The 20287-nt window shown below is 37.3% G+C and overlaps 1 protein-coding gene and 1 pseudogene across 3 annotated transcripts in view; one reads left to right on the forward strand and one right to left on the reverse strand.

Moving 5' to 3' along the window:
* Window positions 1-20287, forward strand: part of APOOL (apolipoprotein O like) — a 147526-nt gene that overhangs the window by 18914 nt on the left and 108325 nt on the right. The gene's annotated exons all lie outside the window — the stretch shown is intronic.
* On the reverse strand, window positions 14277-15235 carry LOC115284274 (annotated as a pseudogene).

The raw sequence follows: 20287 nt of genomic DNA on the forward strand, positions 1-20287 counted from the left end.
TGATGAATCACATTGATGGATTTGCGGATATTGAACCATCCCTGTAACCCAGGAATGAATCCCACTTGATCATGATGGATAATTCTTTTTATATGCTGTTGAATTCGATTTGCTAATATCTTGTTGAGTATTTTTGCATCTGTAGTCATCAAGGATATTGGCCTGTAGTTCTCTTTTTTTGCTGGGTCTCTGTCAGGTTTGGGAATCAAAGTGATGCTGGCTTTGTAGAATGAGTCCAGAAGTTACTCTTCCATTTCTATTTTTTGGAATAGCTTGAGAAAAATGGGAATTAACTCTTATTTAAATGTCTTGTAAGTTCCTCATGAAGCCATCTGTTCCAGGCCTCTAATTTTTTGGAGATTATTGACAAGTGATTCAATTTCTTCACTAATTATGGGCCTGTTCAGATTTTCCATATCTTCCTGTTTGAATTTTGGTAGTACATGTGTGTTTTGGAATTTGTAGATTTCTTCTAGGTTGTCCAGTTTGTTGGCGTATAGTTTTCCATAGTGTTCCCTGATATTTGCTTGTATTTCTGAGGGACTGGTTGTAATGAGTTCATTTTCATTCATGACTTGCTCTTTTTGGGTGTTTTCTCTTTTCTTTTTGAGAAGCCTGGCTAGAGGTTTATTAGTTTTGTTTAGTTTTTCAAAAAATCAAGTCTTGGTTTCATTCATCTGTTCAGGTTTTTTTTTTTTTTTTGGATTCTATATGGTTTATTTCTGCCCTGATCTTTATTATTCCTCTTCTTCTGCTGGGTATGGGGTTCTCCTACTTTTCTCCTTGTAGTTCTTTAGGTGCTGTGTTAGATTTTGTATTTGCGCTTTTTCTAGTTTCTTGAAATCGGTCTGGAGTGCAATGTACTTTCCTCTTAGGACTACTTTTGCTCCATCTCAAAGTGTTTGCATTATTGTATTTTCATTTTCATTTGTTTCCATATATTTTTTAATTTCTTCTTTAATTGCCTGATTGCCACAATCGTTCTTTAGTAGGGTGTTCTTTAACCTCCATGTGTTTGTAGGTTTTCCAGACTTTTTCCTGTCATTGATATCAAGTTTCATAGCATTATGATGTGAAAGTGTGCATGGTATGATATCAATTTTTAATATTGGAGGGCTGCTTTATGACCCATTATATGGTCTATCTTGGAAAATGTGCCATGTGCCCAGGAGATGAAAGTGAATTCCATAGCCCCAGGATGTAGAATTCTAGATATATCTGTCAAATCCACCTATTCCAATGTTTCATTCAGGTCCATTTTTTTTCTTTGTGATTTTCTGTCTAGTTGATCTATCCATTGCTGTAAGTGGAGTATTAAAGGCCCCTGCACTTAGCACATTCTTCTCAATAAGATTGTTTTTGTTTGTGATGAACTGTTTTATGTATTTGCATTTTCTCAAATCATTCCATCGATGTTTATAATTGTTTGCTCTTCCTGATGGATAGACCCTGTAATTTGTATATAATGCTCTTCTTCATCTCTTGGTATGGCCTTTACTTTAAATTCCAGTTTGTCCGATATAAGTATGGCTACTCCAGCTTTCTTTTGACTTCCTGTAGCATGATAGATATTTCTCCATCCCCTTACTCTCAATTTGAAGGTTTTTCTCATGTCTAAAATGAGTCTCTTGTAGACATCAAATAGATGGATTTTGTTTTTTTTTAATCCATTCTTATACTCTATATCTTTTGATTGGAGCATTTAGTCTATTTACATTCAGTGTTATTATGGAAAAATATGGGTTTAGAGCCATTGTGTTCTTTGTAGGATTCAGGTTTGTAGTTTCGTCTCTGGTTCTTGTGTTCTTTGCTACATTTCCCACATAGAGTCACCTTTAGGATTTCTTGTAGGGCTGTTTTAGTGGTGACAAATTCTTTCCTTTTTTTTTTTTTAAGGAAAAAGTTTATCTCTCCTTCTATTCTGAATGATAGGCTTCCTGGATAGAGGATTCTTTGCTGCATATTTTTTCTTTTTATAACATTAGAGATTTCCTGCCATTCTATTCTGGTCTGCCAAATTTTAGTAGATAGGTCTGCAACTACCCTGATAGGTGTCTCTTTGTATATTAGGTCTCTCATGCTTAGTTGCTTTCAGAATTCTCTCTTTATCCTTATATTTTAAAAGTTTCACTATGATATATTGTGCAGAAGATCGATTCAAGTTATGTCTGAGGGTAGTTCTATGTGCCTCTTGGATTTCAATGTCTGTTTCCTTCCCCAGATTGGGGATGTTCTCAGCTATAATATGTTTAAGTACCCCTTCAGCCCCTTTATCTCTCTTTTCTTGAATTTCTATGATAAGGGTATTGTTCCTTTTGATTGCATCACTCAGTTCTGGAATTCGCCTTTTATGCTCCTGGATCAATTTATCTCTTTTTTTTCTCGGCTTCCTCTTTTTCTATAATTGTGTCCTCTAATTCCCCTATTCTCCTCTCTGCCTCTTCAGTCTGAGCAGTGGCCACCTCCATTTTATTATGCACCTCATTTATAGCATTTTTAAATTCATCACTAATATTTTTTTTATTTAGTTTATTGTCAAATTGGTTTCCATACAAGACCCAGTGCTCTTCCCCACAACTGCCCTACTCCATCACCATCACCTCTTTTCCCCCTCCCCCTTCCCCTTCAACCTTCAGTTCATTTTCAGTATTCAATAGTCTCTCAAGTTTTGCATCCCTGTCTCTCCTCAACTCTCTTTTCCTCTTCCCCTCCGCCTGGTCCTCCATTAGGTTTCTCTTGTTTTCCTGTTAGACCTATCATCATTAATATTTTTAAGGTCCATAATCTTTGTAGCAGTAGCTTCTCTGGTGTCTTCCATGCCTGTTTCAAACCCAGCGATTAATTTTATGACTATTCTAAGTTCTTGGTCAGTTATGTTGCTTATATCTATTTTCATTGACTCTTTAGCTGTCATTTCTAACTTGAATTTCTTTAGAGGGTGAGTTTTCTGTTTTGTCATTTTGGCTAGCTTTCTGTCTCTTGTATGTTTTTAAAAGCTTGTTATATGCTCTCTCCCTGCAAGTTCTGCAATATTAAAGGAGACATTTTGACTGTCCGTGGCCTATCCATTCACAAAGTGTTCTTTTAATGGTGTCTCTTGGTCTCTCTTGTTGTGCCGTTGGTTATTTTATTACTACTCGTAATGATATTTGGGCCTCTCCACCATGTGTACTTTGGAGCCCTGGAAAGGACTCCATGTAGCCCTGGAAAGGAAAACAGACAAAGAGGGAACAAAAGCACACAAAGGGCAAACAAATTAAACAAGCAAAGGGGAAAAGGAGGAAGAAAGAAACCAAACCAAAACAAAACAAGAAAAGACAAAGGGCTATCTAAAAGCATAAAACCAGAAATCCTGGCTACAAATAGAGAGCAGGGTGTAGGCAGTAATGAAGAGAGAAATGACGGGGGTGGGGAAGTAAAATTAACATTGGCCAGGCCGAGAGACTAAAAGGCTTAATTCAGAGAAAGAAAGGAGAGTATGGTAGGAGGCAAGGAGAAAAAAGGTAATGTTTTCCAGAGAAACTATATAGTCTAATTACTCCAGAGAGAGAGAGAAATGAAGGTAATGAGGGAGACGTAGAATATGCATCAAGAGAATGGGTTAAATGTGAGTGTTTAAGCAAACCAGTAACCAGAGTGCCCAGTCAAGTGGAGAGGAGAGATAAGAATGAGATAAGGAAAAATATATCTGAATAATAAGAGTTGATCTAGAGGTAATCTGGCCAATGCATCAATGTTGGTCTTGCCCAGGGTTTGGTTAAGGAAAAAAACAAAAACAAAAACAACAGCAGCTCTCCAGGGTTTTTTGGCATGGTTTTGTGTCGACAGGTCTCACCTGCACTTAGGGTCCCCCAGGCAGCTCCCTGAGGCCCTGCCTGGGTGGTTGTGGAGAAAAAAATGGCGGCACCTCAGTCCCTTCTAGTACCTCTAGTCCCTTCTAGTGATTCTTGCAAATCACTCTTTCGGATCGCATCTCCCTGTGCCATGTCTTAGCCAAGGTGGGTAGTGTTTTCTGTCCTAAGCCCTGCCTCATTTTCAGATCTTAGTTTGAGTGCTGTGATACCACCTGATATGTTATCCCACAGGCCAATTGCTTCCTTGCTAGGGATCAAGTAGGGGGAGTAGGGGAGCCATTCCTTCTGGTTCAGACTGGGACCCGGGTACCCAGCCCAAGGAGAGCACTGTAGTTAGAGATAGGATCTCTCTCTGAATGCCCAGAGGTTAGAGATGGGGTGGTAGGATCCCTCTCCATCTGGGTTGAGGTTTTTCTCTTCTCCAGGGGCAGTTCTATGAGCAGTTTCAGTTGCTCTTTCGCTTTCCTTCATCTCTCCACGGAGGGGGCTCCCTCCTCTCCATGCCTCTCTGCCCTGGCCTGTTTTTATCTTCTCCAGTTCACAGCCACATACCTATGAGGCTGTCTTGTTAGTGGACTCTGTCTCTTTTCCTCCCAGATTCTTGTGGTTCAGTGTCCTTTGGCTTTAGCTTTTTTTGTTTGAGAGATGTGGGCGGCATGTATGGAGCTCCCTATTTCTCGGCCAGCTTGCCTCCAGCATCTTTTCTGTTCTCTCCTTAATTTTGATGACTAATCTCAACTTTTCACAGCTCACTAAATGTAGCAAGTGGACACACCAAGTTCTTGATCCAAATATTTAAAAGCGTTTTATACTTGTAATATTGCAAACAGAATTGAATTTTCTTAAAAGTCTGTTTGAAGCTCTGTCTGGTGTTCTGCATGGGTTCTTGTTGCATAGTTATATTCTAATATGCCGTTATTTACTGAGGCTTGTACCCACCCTCACAGTTGTCAAAATATGGTCACTTTTTCTTTGAGTGAAGCTAAAGCATAGTCTTTTTATTAACTGTATTGGTCAAAGGCAAAATGTGGGTTGGAATGTTGTGAGGCTGAGATATAATGCAGAATAGATTGGTGACTGGAGAAATGAAAGTAGTCTTTTACCTCATTTTACTGCAGTAGTGCAACTCTTCTAGCTTGCCACAGAATTTGCCAACATGATTGGACTGACTTTTAAAATGTGGTGATTCTTCAGAGGTGAAAGATGCACAACCATCAACTTATGAATTTCCCAGTCCCATCCGTTTGGTGTTAAATTTGCATGTGTAACAGAGGGTCTCACAAATGCCAGGAAACTTATCTCAACAACAAGTTTGTATTGTTTCTCTGTTCCCAAGGAGTTTAACACTCTATTTGGGGAGGATATACTAACACCAGTGATTGTAATAAGAAGCTAAGGAAAATTGTTGGGGAGTAATGGGAAATAAGAGTACCTATATAGACTAAAGGTAGATTATGGAGAGCTTGGAAAGTACAGAATGGTTTTAAACAGTGTGCTAGGCAAGAGGGGGCCAACTTATTTTCTTGAGCAGAGTAGTAGTCTGGCTGCCAAAAGATTGATTTTAGTTTGACAGTGGTAATTAGAGTTGGTTGGGATTAGATGAGAATGGAGTGCTGGCCATTGGCTAGGAAATTGGTGATGATGACGATGATGGTAATAATTAATAGATATGATCTTTTTTCCTTTGCTTGTCCCTGTGAGATACATAGTGTTACAATATATTAAAATTGACACACAAATAAATCACTTCCCCAAAGCCACACCACTAGTAAGTAGTAGAACTTGAATTTGAATCTTGTCTAACTTTGAAGTCTGTTCTCTCCACTATTTTACCAACAATGCAAGTCTGTCCTCTTTCCACTATTTTACCAACTAGGCACTAAAGGCCTGTTCTAGGTTGGTGGACCCTATAACACTATCTACCTGTATTAGGTACCTACTTGTATTATAACACTCATCACTATGGGGCCTTTTTGTATAATATACTTGTCTTCTCTATTAGACTATGATTCTTTGAGGACATGGATCATATCTTAATCATTTTAGAAACCCAGCGCCTAAATTGTACTTGAAAATGTTGAATGAAAGAACAAAGAATAGAATAAGAAAGTGATATAAACAAACTATTTTTGTAATTGAGTAGCAATAGAATATTAAAGTTGGTAATACTAGAATGCTTCCTTCTGTTCTTGCCTTTTACTGGTATTAGTAAACTCTTCTCATTCCAACTAAAAAATACTATTGACAGATTATAATGAGATGTATCCTAAGTTTCATAGGAGTCTTTAAAAATTTTTATTATGGAAAATTTCAAACTTTCATAGGAGTCTTTAAAAATTTTTATTATGGAAAATTTCAAACTTTCATAGGAGTCTTTAAAAATTTTTTATTATGGAAAATTTCAAACATTTACATAAGTACAGAGATAATGTTAAATATAATATGATATAGCATAATATAACATAATGCATAATAATACATATATAGTGTATGCACATTACCCAACTTCAATAATTATCCAGTCCTGGCAAACATTGTTTCATTTATACCCCACCCTGGATTATTTTGAAGCAGATCCCAGACATATTTCCACTGTGGAACATTAGTATATATCTCTTAAAAAAGTGGAAATCTTTTAAAAAATATTATAAATAAAAATGCCCTAATACCAGATCTGGTCAGTGTCAAAATATCCCTGAATATGAAGTCAGCTGGGAAGATGATGTGGTAGGAGGACCCTAAGCTTGCCTTGATCCACAGATATCACTAGATGACACATGAGCATAAATAACCCAGAAAATTATAAGACAATTGGCAGAACAAACCCAGAGATACAGTTTAGAAGCAGCAGTTTGAAAGACACCAGGGGCATATGGGAGATAGAGTTATTTCCTCACCTTAAAGCATGGCCCAGACAAGGATCCTGGGAAGACTCCTCCAGGAACAAAGGAGATGGCAGGCACCAATTCCCTCCTCTGACCTTAGCCATAAACAATAGCTACCTGCAGGAATCAGAGCACCACTGACACTCCTTTTTAAACATTTTACACCAAGCCCTGCCACCCTACCTCACCCCTATGCTTCTGTGAATCCTCACATCTCAGTCATACTTTCCTTAGGTATAGTGCTGCAAATTCCTCCCCCAGAAGATAGGAGCAAATACTTCCAGTACCACATCTCCTGACCTGTATATTTTGCAAGACCTGAGTTCCAAGGATTCAGTGGGCAGGTCTCATTTCTCAAGCAGACCACTGCACACATATTGAAAAAATGCCCAGACCAGCTGGAAACCTAATTGCTCATAATAGACAAAGAGAACCTCTGCAGACAGCTGGACTGAAGGAAAAAGAGGACAAGACTCAACACTCATAGGACACAGTCCCTGAAATGCTATGCCCTGGGAAACAGGGGACACTGCACTGGAAGACACTATAGGATATCTTTTTCATAAGGCTGTTACCTTCAAAAGCAAGAGACATAGCTGAGTTTCCTAACGTACAGAAACAGACAAAATGAGGAGACAGAGAAATATGTCCCAAATGAAAGAACAGGAAAAAACCATAGCAAGAAACCAGAATAAAACGGGTATAAGTAATATGCATGAGAGAGAATTTAAAGTAATGATTGTACAATGGGTGTTGTATGGAAACCAATTTGACAGTAAACTATTTTAAAAAAAGTAATGATTGTAAAGATATGCAGTGGAATTGAGAAAAGAGTAGAAGACATCAGTAAGACCTGTAAAAAAGAGATAAAAAAAGAAAAAGAACCAATCAGAAATAAAGAACACAATAAATGAAATTAAAAATACACCCAATGGAATAAATAGGATAGAGGAAGCCAAGGAATGAATTGATCTGGAGGACAGAGTAAGGGAAATTAATCAAGGTAACCAAAATAGAAGAAAAAAGAATTATGCAAAATGAGAATAAATTTGGGGAACTCAGTGACTCCATCAAACATAAGAACATCTGCATTATTAAGATCTCAGAAGAAGATTGAGAAAAGGGGCAGAAAATTGTTTTGAAGAAATAAGAGCTGTCAACTTCCATAATGTGGAGAAGAAACAGATACTCAGATCCAGGAGGCACAGAGATCCCCCAACATAATGAGATGAAAGAGGACCAGAGCAAGACACATAGTAATTAAAATGTCAAAATGTAGTGACAAAGAGAAGACAGGAAGACGGCAGCAGAGTAGAAGGACTCTAGGCTCCTCTTGACATATGAACACAACTAGATAACTATCAAATATCCTAAATACCCCAGAAACTAACCTGAACACTGGCAGAAGAAACTTCATAACTAAAGGAAGAGAAGAGGCCACATCCAAGATGATAGGAAGTGGATTGACTTGGTTTAGGGGAGGAATAGATCCTGGTTGGTGCAGAGGGGAGGGAGCTGAGGTTGTGGAGCGGGATGAAAGAGAGAGGAACATATAGGGGAATGCACAAGGCAAACATTTCCCCATAGCCACTGGCTTGAAAAATGAGAGGTGCTTATTTCATAGGTTTATGCAACCAGCAGAGCTTAAAGTCTGGATTTTTTTAGGCCTATATTTTTAAAGGTCAGCAAGCTTGGTTGGAATAGATCCTAGAGGACACTGGGCTGCTCCTGGAGAGAAGACAGGCAAATAACCCCAGGGACAGACAGCATGGAAAACAGTGATCTGAAGAGTGCTTGGGGGTGCGTATTGGGGATTTTATTAACACTTCACAGAGTTGCCTCTCCTAGAACAAAGGAGCCAGCTGGCACCATTTCCCTCCCCTGCCCCTCAGCATAAATAAAGACCAAAGACCAATCTGCAAGCGGGCACAGCAACTACCCAGGTTGCCTAACTTGAATACACCAAGCCCTACCCCCCACACCCCAGTGCTCTGGTGGATTTGCCCTTTTCAGTCACATTTGCTTCAATCCTAATGCAACAGGCCCCTCCCCTCTAAGACCAGCACAAGCCCCTGCCTACACTCTGTATCCCAACCAGAGATTTCTGCAGGACCTCAGTTCTGGTGAAGGTGTTGACAAGTCTTATTTCACAAGCAGGCCAGATCACACCAAGTTAAAACTCACCGCATTTAGGCCAAGGAGAGCCTCTGCAGATGAAGGGCTTGGAGGACAGAGCAGCCAGAATAGAACAGCAAAGTGCACACAGTACACACTGGACACTCCCTGAAGGGCCAGGCCCTGGACACTGCATGATCTCTTCCTAAAGGCATTAATCTAGGGGCAGGATATAACTGGTTTTCTAACACAGAGAAGGCAGAGACTTAGAATGCCAGGATGGAGAATTTATCCCAAATTAAAGAATTGGATAAGGTCATGGACCGAGATCTAAGCAAAACAAATAAAAGTAACATGCCTAATGGAGAATTTAAAGCAATGATCCTAAGTATACATATTGGGCTTGAGAAAAGAATAGAAGCATCATGGAGACCATTACTACAGAGATAAAAGTTAAAAAAGAACCAGAAACGAAGAATGCAATAAACCAGATTAGAAATACACTTGATGCATTGAACAGGAAGCTGAAAGAAACAGAGGAATGAATTAGTGATCTAGAAGGCAACAAAATGGAAAGCAGTGAGGCTGAACAAAAGAAAGAAGAATTATGAAAAACAAGAATAGATGTAGGGAACTCAGTGACTCCACCAAACATAATCACATTTTATTATAGGAGTCTCAGAAGAAGAAGAGAGGGAAAGGGGGGAAGGAAAATTATTTTGAAGAGATAATAGTTGAAAACTTCCCTAATTTCGGGATGGAAACAGACAACCAGATCTAAGAGGCACAGGGAATTCCCAAGAAAATCAACAAAAGCAGTCCCACACAAAGACATATTGTAATGAAATTTGCAAAATATAGTGATAAGGAAAAAATCTGAAGGGGTGCCTGGGTGGCTCAGTTGGTTAAGCGTCAGACTCTTGGTTTCAGCTCAGGTCATTATCTCATGGTTTGTGAGATTAAGCCCCATGTCGGACTCCCCACTAATAGCATGGAGTCTGCTTGGGATTCTCTCTCTCTCTCTCTCTCTGCCCCTCCCCCACCATCTCTTGAAATAAACATTTTTATAAGAGAAGGAAAAAAATCATAAATGCAGCAAGACAAAAGAAATCCTAAATTTACAAGGGAAAATCTATAACGCTACCTGAAGATTTCTTAACAGAAACTTGGCAAGCCAGAATGGAGTGGCATGAGTTATTCAAAGTGCTGGATGGGAAACATCTGCAGCAGAGAATACTTTATCCAGCAAGGCTATCATTCAAAGTAGAAGGAGCAAAAAATAGTTTGACAGACGAAAACTAAGAGTTTGTGATCACTGAACCAGCGCTGTAATAGATATTAAAGGGGAGTCTTTGAGTGGAAAGGAGAGACCAAAAGTGACAGTAGTAGGGCAGGAAGTACAAAAGCAGTAAAAATGAATATTTCTGTAACAGTCTAATCAAGGAACTTACAAAAATGATATCAAATGTAATAACATATCTAAAACATGATGAGGAGAGGAACAAAGAATGGATTAAGACTTGGTTTGCAGAAGAGGTTATATACAAACAATGGTAACCATATATCAAAAAACCATTCACAAACATGTAAAAGTATAAAGAGAAATCCAACTGTATTCCTAAAGAAAACCAGAAAAACAAGAGAAATGCAAGAAAGAATCAGAGAAAATCTCCAGAAACAACCACAAACAAGGAATAAAATTGCAATAAATATATATCTATCAATAAGTACTTTGAATGTACATGGACTGAATGCTCCACACAAAAGACATAGTGTGTCAGGATGTATAAAAAAACTAGGTCCACCTTTATTCTGCCTTCAAAAGACTCATTATAGACCTAAAGACACTTGAAAATTGAAAGTAAGGGGATGGAGAAATATTTATCATACAAATAGATGTCAAAAGAAAGCCATAATAGTAATATTTATATAGGACAAACTAGACTTTAAAGCAAAGACAATAACAAGACACAGTAGTGGCCCTATATAATAATAAAGGGCACATTCCAACAAGAAGCTAGAACAATTGTAAATTGCATCCAAGATGGGTGCACTTAAATACATACAGCAATTAATAACAAACATTAAGGAACTGATAGTAATACAATAACAGATAATGTGTGACTTTAACATCCCACTTATAACAATGGATAGATCATCCAAACCAAGTAGAAAATCAACAAGGAAACCATGTCTTTGAATGGCTTACTGGACCAGCTGAACTTGACAAATATATTCAGAACTCCCATCTTAAAACAGTGGAATGCACATTCTTTTCAAGTGCACATGGAACATTTTCCAGAATAGATCACATATTATGTCACAAAAATGGAGTCAACAAATACAGGAAGATTGGACTCATACCAGGTACCTTTTCTGACCACATTAACAAACGAGAAGTCAACAACAAGAAATAACTTGGATAGAACACAAATACATGGGGTTGAATAGCACATCACCTAATAAATGGTCAAACAGGAAATAAAAGAAGAAATAAAAATATGGGAAAATTTAAATAAAAACACATGCCAAAATGTTTAGGATGCAGCAACAAGTGTTCTAAGGGAAGTATCAGTAATACACGCCAACCTCAAGAAACAGGAACAACCTGAGGTAAACAACCTTACCTACACCTACAGGAATAGTAGAAAAACAACAAATAAAGCCTAAGGTCAGTAGAAGTAAGGAAATAATAAAGATTTGAGCATAAATAAATGATATAGAAACTAAGAAAACAATAGAACAGGTCAGTGAAACCAGGAACTGGTTCTTTGAAAAAATTAATTAAATTGGTAACCACCAAGCTAGATTTATCAAAAAGTAAAGAGAAAGGATCCAAATAAAATTGTGAATGAAAGTATAGAAATAACTACCAACAGTACAGAAATACTAAGAGAATCTATGAAGAACTATATGCCAACAAATTGGACAGCCTAGAAGAGATGGATACTTAGAAACATGCCAACTACCAAAACTGAAACAGGAACAAACAGAAAATTTGAGCAGACACATCACCAACAAGAAATTGAATTAGTAATCAATCTTCCAATAAACAATAGTCAGGACCAGATGGCTTCATAGGAACTTCTACCTAACATTTAATGAAAAGTTAATACTTACTCTTCTCAAAATATTCCAAAAAATAGAAAAGGGAAAAATTACAAATTCATTCTATTAGGACAGCGTTACCCTGATAAGAAACCCTGATACAGCACTGAAAAAGACAACTTCAGGCTCCTATCTCTGATAAACATGGATTCAAAATCCTCAACAAAGTACTAGCAATTGATTCCTACCATGCATTAAAAAAATCAGGGGTGCTTGGGTGGCTCAGTCAGTTAAGCGTCTGGCTTCAGCTCAGGTCATGATCTCACAGTTCGTGGGTTTGAGCCCTGCATTGGGCTCTGTGCTGACAGCTAGCTCAGAGCCTGGAGCCTGCTTCAGATCCTGTGTCTCCCTCTCTCTGTGACCCTCCACTGCTCCCACTGTCTCTCTCTCTCTGTCTCTCAAAAATAAATAAAAAACTTTAATTCGAAAAAAAATCATTCAGCACTGTAAAGTAAGATTTTTTTCTTCGATTGCAAGGGTGATTTAATGTTTGCAAATCCACGTGATTTCAAATCATTTCAGTAGATGCAGAAAAATCATGTGACAAAGTACAACATCCATTCATGATAAAAACTCTCAACAAAGTAGGTTTACAGGGAATATACCTCAACATAATAAAGGCCATGTACTAAAAACCCACAGCTAATATTCTCAATGGGGAGAATACTGAGAGCATTTCCCCTAAGATCAGGAACAAGACAGCAGTGTCCACTCTCACCCCTGTTATTGAATATAGTGCTAGGAGTGCTAGTGATAGCAATAGCAGTCAGACAATAAAGAGAAATAAAAGGCATTCAAATCAGCAAGAAAGAAGTAAAAGCTTTACTTTTTGCATATGACATAGTATTATATACAGGTAACCTGAAAGACTTCAGCAAACTCTGCTAAAACTGATGAAATAATCCATTAAGTTTGCAAGATATAAAATGAACATCTAGAAATCTGTTCCATTTCTTTACACCAATAATGAAGTAGCAGAAAGAGATATCAAGGAATGAATCCCATTTACAATTGCATTAAAAAAACAGTAAGATGCTTTAGAGTAAACCTAATTAAAGAGGTGAAGGACTGTTCTCTGGAACTATGAAACACCGATGAAAGAAAATGAAGGTGACATGAAGAAATGGGAAGAGATTTCATGCTCATGGACTGAAAGAACAAATATTGTTAAAATGTCTATACTATACAAAGCAATCTATTCATTTAATGCAACCCTATCAAAATACCACCAGCATTTTTCATAGACCTAGAGCAAAAAATCCTGAAATTTGTATGGACTCACAAAAGACACTGAATAGCCAAAGCAATCTTGAAAAAGAGAAGTAAAGTTGGAAGCATCACACTTGCAGCCTTCAGGATAAACTACAATGTTTTAGTGGTGAAAATAATATGGTATTGGTGTAAAAATAGACACAAAGACAATGGAATAGAAAGGAAATCCAGAAATGAACCCACAATTACATGGTTAATTAATCTTTGATAAAATAGGAAGGAATATTCATTTGGAAAAAGCTGTTCTCTTCAACAAATGGTGTTGGGAAGACTGGACAGCAACATGGACAAGTATTAAATTGGACCACTTTCTTACATCATACACAAAAACAAATTAAAAATGGATTAACAACCTAAATGTAAGATCTGTAAGTATAAAAATCCTAGAAGAGAACACAGGCTTTGACATTGGCTAGAGCAACTTCTTTCTAGGTTTGTCTCTTGAGGCAAAGGAAACAAAAGCAAAAATAATCTTTTGTGACTTCATCAAAATAAAAATCTTCTACACAGTGAAAGAAACAGCAAAACTAAAAGGCAGTTATGGAATAGAAGATATTTGCAAATGACATATGGGAGAAAGGGTTAGTATCCAAGATATATAAAGAGCTTATAAAACTCAACACCCTAAAAACATAATCCAATTAAAATGTGCAGGAGACATGGATAGACATTTTTGCAAAGAAGACCTACAGATGACCCACAGACACATAAAAAGATGTTCATCACTGATCATTAGAGAAATCCGAATGAAAACTTCAATGAGTGATCACCTCACACTTGTCAGAATGGGTAAAATCCAAAACATAAGAAAGGTTAGTGAGGATGTGGAGATAAAGGAACCCTCTTGAACTATTTGTGGAAATTCAAACTGGTGCAGCCTCTGTGCAAAATGGTATGGATGTTTTTCAGATCATTAAAAATAGAAGTAACACTCTGACCCAGTAATTGCATTATTGGGCATTCACACAAAAAATACAAAAACATTAATTCAAGGGGTTACATGCACTTCTCTGCTTATTGCAGCATTATTACAAAACACAAACTATGGAACCAGCCCATGTCCATCAGTAGATGTATGGATAAAGAAAATATGTCTCATATATAAATCATCATTGCACTGGCAGGGAAGGTAGCACTGGCGGGGAAAGCCCCTGGTCATAAATGTCCTCCCGGGGTTAGAGTGCTCTGGGCCCTGGATGCCATGAGGAATGTTGTAAACTATTAGTATAGTCCAACAGTTCTCGTGGCTAGGGAGGGACACCTGGAACTTGAACACCTGCATCTTCCCATGGGGCTGGGTCCCGATTTTCTCTCCATAGACGGTTTTGCAGGAAGGACACTGCAAACTACCGTCCTTGTTCCCATTTCAGTACATGGCCAGCAGACAGAGCAGGTGGAAGGCGTGGCTACACTTGAGGCAGTCCATAGCTCAATGGTCTTGCTGTTGTTCATGTCACTGTACCCGGACACCACGGACAGTTCATACAGATGATACAGTCCTCATCTGGGACTATCTTCAGCTCTTTGGTATGGGTTTTTATCACCTTGTCTGGCTCGGGCTTGTTGGACCCAGCTGGGCTTCAGCATCTGCACGGGCACAGTGGCAGGGAAGCTCCCAGGGCTGCTGGCAGGACCGCTGGGGAGGGAGGCACTGACTCCAGTGGCAGTGGATAATCCTGGTGGCTGGTGCTGAGTTCCCAGGTGGGAGAGGCTGGAGCGGTAGAGAGGCTGGTTCCCCAAGGAGGGCGGTGCCCCACCCTAGGGGTTGGTGGTATTCAGCCTGGGTGCAGACCTAACCCTAGAGAGTGAGGGCTTATTGTATGGGGCAAAAGCCTGGTGGGCCCCAGAGACAATGGCTTTCCTGTGGTGGGGCTGGGGGACAGAGTAAGTGGGGAAGTTGGTTATGGAGTGGTGGTGGTGGCCTGACACAGGGCTGGTTCCACCACCATTGAGGCACTGATGGCAAGAGCAGGCAGCTCCTGTGTGGCCTGGTGGGGCAATGATACACACAACACAACACAACACAACACAACACACACACACACACACACACACACACACACACACACACACACACACAGGAATACTGTTCCACCTTGGAAAGGAATAGAACCTTGCCATTTTCATGAACATGGACAGAGTTCAAGTGTATAATGCTAAGCGAAATAAGTCAATCAGAAAGACAAGTACCATTTGATGTCACTCATTTGTGGAATTTAAGAAATAAATGAATAAGGGAAAAATAGACCAAGAAACAGACCATTAACTATAAAGAACAAATTGGTAGTTACCAGATGGGAGGTGGATGGGTGATGGGTGAACTTTGCAATGGTTATTAAAAAGTACATTTAAGGGGCATCTAGGCGGCTCAGTCAAGTTAAGCATCTGACTTCAGCTCAGGTCATGCTGAATTTTTTAATTTTTTGTTGCTATTTTTGCATTTATATATTTTTTACTGTTCTCTCTGTCGTTTGGGTATATTGCCCATTAGGAATGGACAATCAATTACACGGTTGTAAGTACACTGTGAATTGTTCTTCTCTGTGCTCATTGCCTCTACATGGTTTATTTCATTTTCCTTTTATTTTTTTAAGGCTTACTTTTTTAAATTTAAATTTTTAAATTAAAAAAAATTATACTTATCGCAGGACTCTTTAACAAAAAAAAATCCTTTGCTACATGGTGATACATTTCTAAAGCAAAACTAATAATTGGGGACTGATTTTATATTAGACTATAAATTAATGCTCTTTATTATAAAATAGGTAACAAAATTTCTTATAGAGGAAAACTTTGAATGTTAATTCTCTTAGTAAAGAAGAAGAAACCATATGTTTATTTTTTCAAGTGAAGTTGGATAAGGCACTATTTTACTATATTGTTTCAGTTGCCATATTGTGAACTGGTGTCCCTTCTGTGATCTAATTAGTCCAGCATTTTTTTTCTCACGTTCTTTGGTTATGCTGCTTTTTAAAATAGCTCTCATGCATAGTGCACAAGTGCTATCTTGTATTTTTAAGGGCAAGAAATGTGTGATATTTCTTTTAGAGAAAATATATGTATTCAATATACTTTGCTTAAGGATAAGTTATAGTAAAGGTGCCTGGGTAGCTCAGTCGGTTGAGCATCTGACTTTGGCTCAGGTCATGATCTCACAATTTGTGGGTTCAAGACCTACATTAGGCTCTGTGCTGACAGCTCAGAGCCTAGAGCCTGCTTCTGATTGTGTGTCTTCTTCTCTCTCTGTCTGACCCTCTCTGCTCACACTGTGTCTCGCTCTCTCAAAAATAAATAAACGTTAAAAAAAAAGAATGAGTTATAGTGCTATTGGCCATAAATTTAATGTTAATGAGTTACCAATATATATGAAATAAGGTATTTTTATTTTTTAAAATTCTTTTTTGAGCTAAGATGTTTTTAAATGGAAAAATGTATAAATCAAGGTTACATATTGGTCAGCTGATGAAAACATAACTAGAAGCTGGCAAGAAATTAACCCTTTATTTTCTCTAGGAACTGTGTATTCCTTAAATCAATTTTTACAGCTATTTTGTGAAATGCAACTACTGCAAATAATGATAATCAACTATATTTTGATTACAGAAGTATTTGGATGGTTTATCTCTTAAATGAGGGCTAACCTGATGCTCATCTTCAGTCTTGCTTTTTGTAAATCTTTTCATGATAGAATTTTTTCCTCAAACCTGTTACCTTTTGGAAGAAGCCAGTTTTTATCTCATATTAATTTTAAAAAGTCATATTTATAATTTTGAATCAACAAGTTATTATTTTGAAGTTACAAATAATTTTAATGCAAGGTCTTCTTGTGAAAAGTAAGATTGCTTTTCAGTTTTAATGCTTTTTAACAGCTTTATTAGCTTGTATGTTTGTATACTTCCCTCGAGCTCTAAGACTTTTTGAATATCTTGTTTAATTTTCTAAATCAGAAATTGGCATTTTTTTCTATAAAGGATTAGTAAGTTTGTTAGACGTTACAGAACATAAGGCCACATAATCCTTCTTCGGTTTTTATTTATTTTTATTTTCATAAATCTTTTATTTTTATTTTTTTAAAATTTTACAATAGTTTATTGTCAAATTGGTTTCCATATAACACATAAATCTTTGAATATTAATTAAAAAAAATTTTAGTTCACAGGCCAGGCGAGATTTAGCCAAGAGCTATAGTTTGCCAATTCCTATTCTAAAATTTTGATTGTGGTATGCAATCAGCTACCTTCAGCTGCCTTTCTGTGGATCGGGATCCCTTCTTCATCAGTTAAGCCTGTTTTTTAAAATTTTTTAAAAATGTTTTATTTATTTTTGATACAGAGAGAGACAGAGAATGAAGGCGTAGGGGCAGAGAGAGAGAAGGAGACACAGAACCAGAAGCAGGCCCCAGGCTCTGAGCTAGCTATCAGCACAGAGCCTGATGCAGGGCTCAAACCCACAAATGTGAAATCTGACCTGAGCCGAAGATGGAGGCTTAACCGACTGAGCCAACCAGGTGTCCCAAACCTGTTTTTATTAAATGTTTAAAAAAAATTTTTTTTTAATTTTTGAGAGAGAGAGTGCGAGCAGAGGAGGGTCAGAGAGAGAGAGAGAGGGAGATACAGAATCTAAAGCAGGCTCCAGGCTCTGAGCTAGCTGTCAGCACAGAGCCCAATGTGAGGCTCGAACCCACAAACCTTGAGATCATGACCTGAGCCAAAGCCAGACGTTTAACTGACTGAGCTACCTAGGCGCCCCAGTAAAACTTGTTTTTGAAAAGCCTGAATATGTCAATGTGCTATTTTCTTTGGACCAAAACCTTGGCCTTTTTGTTTAGAGGCAACAAATATGCTATATTTTATTGTTATTATGTTTCTCAACTAGAGTCTGATAAACATCAAATACCTGGGGGAAGAAAAATGAAGTGTAAGCACGGCCACTTAACATCTTCGTTCAGGGAGGAACGATTGGGGAGCAAAAATTAATTGCACATTTACCAAGTACAAGCGATTTTTTTCCATAATTATTCCTTTAATCTTTATGATAACCATAAGAAGGAAGGCATTCTCATGTTTTCAGATATATGACCTGGCACACGAGGGTAGTACTGTCTAGGAGGAATTTCTTCAATGATGGAGTTACTGTGTATCTGTGCTCTACAGTACACTGTTGAACACTTGAAATGGGGCCAATATGACTAAGGAAATAAACTTTAAATGTTACTTATTTTATTTAAATTTAAATAAATACAAGTAGCTAATAGTTACCATATTGTACAGCATAACCCTAAGAGCTTAAGTAACTTGCCCAGATTTAGACAGTTCCACAACTGGAATTCAAAACCAGGCCTGTGTAATTCCTAAGGTCATGTTTTTCCCATTGTACAACACTGCCTCATAAATAAAAGGTGGATGGGCCCTACCTTACTAAGTAGGAAATGTAGTAAATGCAAATTTACTTAGGCATTTCTCAATATATGTTAACTTTTTGGGCCACTAGTTCTGTTAATCTAGACTCTGGAGTACTAGATCATAAATATCAAACAGTATGAATGTATATTATAGTCTATATACTGTTATTGTATTATGTAAATTAAGATGAATATTCTCTTACTTTGAAAAATGTTTAGGTATTAACTTATTTCAAAAGTTTCTTTTTTTAATCTAAGGGATAAGTTCTAACCAGGTGTTTTAAAATAGTTTTTAAATATAAGAATTGACGTTTTTTAATTACTTTAGATATGCCAACGAAATTTCTCAGGTGCATGGAGAGCATCCATGATTACATAAGCTTTAATATTTTTTTACTGAAAAATAACATAGACATGATGTAGAAATCTTATTTCATTAGTGAATACCATGTATAAAAAATCAAAGTGATGTCTTTTGTGAAGGCAAGACTAGATAAATTTTTCTGTGATGCTGACATATATACCAGAGAGAATCTTGAAGAGAAGATAACAGTGAACAAAGTTTGATTAGTTTTGAGTCTTCATTTTACCGTGTTTCTGGATTCTCTAAATCAGAGTTATGGATGGCTCAAACAGAATATTGCCTAACTAGTTTCAATAGCTTCCCTTATTCTACTCAGAAAATATTGAAAACTGTGTCAGAAATGAACACTATTCCTATTATCAGAGAACATGTAAAATTTTCGGCTAGTATTTTTTCCAGTTCTTGTATAATTTTACTTGTGTGTAACCCAAAGAGACCTCTTTTCTCTGGATGTCCTTTGTCAAATTCAGCAAGCCTCCTTTCCTATGTAAAACTTTTACAGTATTTGTTCCCTGGAAAGCTTTTCATTTGGCCTTGAACATATAATCTGTAGGAATTATTTTGGTACCTAAATGAACACTGGAGCATTTTGTCCTAAGAGCAAGTGATTTTCTTACATTCTTAATTTAAATTAAGTTATATCCTAAACAAAGGTCAGTTTTGGCTTTCGATTAAGCATAAGACAGAGAAAGAGCAATGGATGGAAATGTTCAGAACAAAGGATTTGTAATGGTAAGAAATTACTTTTATAAATAATATAAATTGTATTTCAAGATACTACTTGAATCACCCAGTACTCCTTATCACCCTACTCTTTTCCTTTATCCATAGAATTTATCAATTTTAATATATTATTTATTTATTGTGTTTATTGCCTGCTTGTGCTCTACTAGAATGTCAGCTCCATAAGAGGAAGAATTTTTGTTTTGTTTACTGATAATATTCTAAGCTCTGAGGCTGTCGTCTGACATAGTATTTCCTAAGCCCATGGTTTGACACTTATTTGTAGACTGGGTGAATACCATGATCTTTTCCACTTCATCCCTCAAATTTTATATTCGTTTCTTAATAATTATTGATATATTCCATATGAACTACAGAGTTAACAAATTAATAAAAATAATATTTGACCATCTAGTATGATAAGAGAATTTTAGAAATTGTGTTCTAAAAATATATGAAGCAATCTGGGGTGCTTGAGTTTCAAATGAAACCCATAGTGTTCCTAGGATACCCCCCAAATTTATCAGGAAATGGAAGATGAGCTTTTCCATTAAAAATATCTTTT

The sequence above is a fragment of the Suricata suricatta genome, chromosome X (assembly GCF_006229205.1).
Source record: "Suricata suricatta isolate VVHF042 chromosome X, meerkat_22Aug2017_6uvM2_HiC, whole genome shotgun sequence".
NCBI classification, from domain to species: domain Eukaryota; kingdom Metazoa; phylum Chordata; class Mammalia; order Carnivora; family Herpestidae; genus Suricata; species Suricata suricatta.